This window comes from Chanos chanos, chromosome 4 (assembly GCF_902362185.1).
Source record: "Chanos chanos chromosome 4, fChaCha1.1, whole genome shotgun sequence".
Classification (NCBI taxonomy): domain Eukaryota; kingdom Metazoa; phylum Chordata; class Actinopteri; order Gonorynchiformes; family Chanidae; genus Chanos; species Chanos chanos.
In genome coordinates, this window is record NC_044498.1 from 40,933,536 (window position 1) to 40,938,498 (window position 4,963).

Consider the following 4,963-nt stretch of genomic DNA (forward strand, 5'->3'; position numbering starts at 1 on the left):
ACCCCTTAAACAAAGCTTACGCACATCCACATACTCACATACATTTGTCTGCGCGGTACTCGATGCTAAATGTCATGTCAGACAGCTGAACAGGGTTCAGTGAAGTTACACAGAGAGCCAAACCCAGATCTGACACGCTTTTCCCCGGACCGTAATGCATAAAAGACCACTTGAGTTATGAAGGCGGTTGAGCAGAGAGGTATAAATGTTTTGTTGACAAAAAAAAAAAAAAAAAAAAAAGAAAAGTGGCAAGTCCATAAGCCAGCGCTCTGGATAAACATTTCCAACATGTGGTGATTTCTAAATGCTACACGCTCTTTTTATTAAAGACAGTTGCATATAATAGAACATGAAAACAGATAATGAAAGATACTGTGTGGCAGTGATGCTGCACTGAAAAACAATCCTAACAATATAATGACAGTGAGAAAACCGTTAGATGAGACCATGCAATGGAATTAACACAGTGAAACACTCTGCAATTAGATATAACATGGCCCGCACACGCATTACCTTTGACTGGACATTAAGATATCTGTTAAAAAAGGATCTATAAATTAAATAGTTCCAATGGTAGTTGAATTTGAGTTGTGCATATAGTGAATTCTGTCACTGAACTGTTCTAGAAGAGTGAGCCTCGCCTGTATTCGACCGTAAGGTCCAAGACAGTCCCAGAAGATATCAGCCAGATGCTGGAATTTAAACAATCCATAATCATTAAAATACTGACATGCACCTTTTTAATCTTGTCTTGTCAGCCACGGACCCATTCATCACATGATGTTCTTACTGCACTTTCTTCCAGTGTTAGTTTTAAATGTAGAAAGGCAGTGCTGTAAGATACATCACTTCACATCACAGACAGATCCATTACCGGTGCTGATCACGCTGTGACAAGAATGATAGCGTCATACTAGACCCTGTCCCTCTGGACTGACCACTGAAAAGCCTACATCTCATTGTCCAAGGCTGTAAAGAGAGCAGACAGCTGTAAAATGAAGCTCAGAGCTTTAAGATGCTTTTGACTCTCGTGAAACAATCAAAATCAAAAGTAGATTTGTCAATAAAGTGAATTATTTGCAGTAGAAATAAAAAGGAATAAATAGTTTTATGAAGACGCTGACAGCAGGACTATCTATCAGAAGTAATGTAAATATGTACTGTTGGTCAGGCATCAAAGTGTGTTTCATCTGCTCTGTTTTCATAGTGTACACACACACACACACGCACGCGCGCACACACACACACACACACACACACACACACACACACACACACACACACAAACACACATTAACACACACAGACACTTTTAAGTCATGTGTCATCAGGGTTCTTCGGTAAGGATTCACGTCAGTGTGTTCCTGTGCTGCTGATTGGGATAAAACTTGGCACCGACTGAAAGATTGTTTAAAGTCAGATCTGCCAGTACTGTAGACCCGTCATTCATCTTCTCACGGATACATCAAATCCACTTCGTAGAGCAGGCATAAAAATGTATGAGCACGGAAACGTCTTAGGGACTCATTAATCTTGTTTAAAGTGGCAAATGTAACATGCTTCTCGTCCTGGGTGATAAAGTAATGGCTCATTCTCTTATGAAGGATTCATTGTTGATGGTTAAGAGTTCTGTATGTCATTACAAAGAGCAGATGGGGGCCTGGGTATATAAAGCAGATCTATCTGGTGGAAATTACTCAAAAAAAAGTCTCATTGTGCTGTGAAATTTCTAACACACTGCGTTAAAGTGTTTGTGGACAGGTGTCAGTGAGAAACCGCTCCGTTTTGACGGTGTCGTTTTAATATGAGGTTTTGACTTATTTTCACACAGAGAAATTCTAGAGAAGATGTATGACTTTAAAACACCATCTGTCACTGGATACATGCGGTACATGCGGTACCCTTTTTTTTTCCCTGCTTCTCATTTGAAATGCTCTCTCACAAATATCATTCATCATTTTCTGTCTGAGAGCACCGTCCTCGTGTCGCCAGCCTTTGAGAGAGCGACTGACCTCTGGACGTTTCAACATTTCCAGTAAACATGATTTATTTTCACCTGGAATCTCTTTTAAAAAATTCCGCTTTCAAAAAAAACCTGTCAGTGAGGCCAAAGTGTGCGACTCCTGTCAGTGTAATGTAGCATTTCTACACTTATGAGTGAGGACGGAGGTGAACACGAGTTGAGCTTTTTTCTTAACTGCAAAGATGAAGCGCGCGCACACACACACACACACACACACACACACCTACACACACGCACACACTGTGCTCTGTACACTGCTGAGTTTATTCTTTGTGTTGTGCAGGGGAAGTGATGAAGCAATGATTAATACACAGGATGTTTGGAAATGTAAATTCCTCTAGCAATACAAATAAACGGAGAGTCTTTCTCGGGATGATTAAATGGGCATTTCACAGTTGATTGAGCGTGTTAAAAGTCATCCATTTCCCCCTCCTGACTCTGTAAACAGCTACTCAGGTCTTCTAATACAGCAGTATATGACCATGGGCTGGGCGCACACACACGCACACACACACCCACCCACCACATACACAAACACGCACACATACAACGCACACATATACCGCACACAAACACAAACACACACACACACACACCACATACACACACACACACACACACACACACAACGCACACATATACCGCACGCACACACACACACACACACACACACACACACACACTACCCACCACATACACACACACACACACATACAACACACACATATACCGCACACACACACACACACACACACAGGCCACTGGAGACAAACAGCGGCCTGCGATTTATCTAAGCACTGGGACCTGCTGATTAGATCATTTATATGGAAGACAGGTTTATAACTCCTAACGTACTGCCATGTCCCGCAACAATTATTTCGCAAATCTGACTGCAAAAGCACACGGTAAATTCTAGATTTTTCTTTTGCCTGTCATCCAAGGCCCATAGTGTTCAATCTGATTTTCAATAAATCCTCTTTGCGAAGCAGAGGGCAATTACAACCTCAGAGCAAGTCTTCAAATTAATCCATTTGTTGAAGAACATTTTTTTGCCCGTGCGGACCTTTCCCGGCCATAGGTCTGTTTGTTCATAAAGTGTGACTGCACGGAGGAGACCCTCAAGAGAGAGGTCAAGGACAAGTAGACCCCCGAGAGCAGCCACATTAGAGCTTTAAGGGACCATCACAGAGCAAAATTACAGTCACTCCCCTTACACAACCAACCTAGCTGACTAATACTCCTACGTACAGCTAAAGGAGGTATTGTGTAATTACCAAAACCAAAAAAAAAAACCCTGATTGTTTAAAGCAGAGTGAAGTCAGTGCTAAGCTATAAATCTCAACAGCGAGAGTAAACAATACGGTGTCCACTGTGAGAACCGAACCAGATATCACATGCTCTATCAATTCAGACATTATGAAGTCTGTGAGTAATGTATTGGATTAATATATGAGTTGGCAAAGTCATTGCATTTAGTCACACATAGAAGACAAATGTCATTGCCACAGTTTGCATACCATAAACATGAATTACAGCCTTTGGCTACGATGGTGGATTAAGTGTATGAAATGCTATAACAGGATGTTTTTGTGTGTGTGTGTGTGTGTGTGTGTGTGCGTGTGTGTGTTTGTGACGTGATTGTGTGATGGATGATAGAATGACTTGCTTTTTGATAACCTCATCAAGGACAGTCAAAACAATGAAGTCAAAATGAGCTACATCGAGAAAATATCAGTGAGCGTTTAAACGAGCATCGCGCTCTGCAGTTATCATTCACCATCGGCATTACAGCATTCTGGCATCTGCACGTACAGAGAAAGGCATCACAGCTGCAGAAAGAAAGACATTCATGGAGACAGCTAAAAACGTATGACTGCACAGTCATCCGTGGCTGGGGATGACCGAAAGAGCACTGTAATTTGATAAAGAGGAAACGAGATTTGCCTTAGACACACAGGACAACATCTGGATGGGTTCATCTGTGGTCACTGATCTGGGTTGCTGAAACCATAGAGATTAGATGAAACATTACATAGCCTTAATGACGGGTAACTACTGGAATGATCCAGAAAGTGACGAATGAGGAGAAGGGAAGTCTCTTGCTGAAAAAGTTAACAAGGATGATAAAGGTGATGGAAAAATCAAATCAGAACTTGAACGAAAGTGTATGAGATTCTGTGGGGTACCAATCAAACCCTCTACCTCAGAACCAAATAATCTTAAGCATCACTATTTTAACCCTGAAGGAGAAAAGAGAGAGGGAAAGAGTGGGTTGACATCACATGAATACAAAGCCAGCAGAGCCAGCCTAGACTTAGGTTAGGTTTTAATCCTCCCCAGATGAGAAATTAGACGCTTGGGCCTTCATTTCACATTAGGAGGCATCTGTTTTTGCAGTGTGTGTATTGGCATGTGTTTTTGCAGTGTGTGTATTGGCTGCATGTACAATGCCTTTCTGTAATGTATACATTAGTTGTGTATGTAGTGAATGTATGTGTTATCACTCTAGTTGTGTGTAATATATCTAGAGTGTGTTTTGGTTTTATGTGTAGTGTGTGTAATATATCTATACTGTTTTTGGTTTTGTGTGTGTGTGTGGGGGGAGGGGGGGGGGTGCGGATGTGTCTGTGCGTGTACGTGTGTGTATGTGTAACACTCAAACTCATGTGAGATTAATGGGTCCTCAGTTTGTGGTTTCTCTGTAGTGGATAAAGTGTTTGCGTCTGTGTACATCTTATGTGTAATCTCTCTGTTGTGTGTATTAGTAGTGTGAGAAATCTGGAGTAGTGTAGTGTGTGTTGGTGATTAACAGGTTGTCAGTTTGTGGTCTCCGTCGTCAAGACAGCTGCTTGTAAAGAGCTGACTTTTACAGAGAGAAATGTCTTATTGGCTCCACTCACTATGAAAGAGGACTCACACACACATCTTAAATATAGTCCC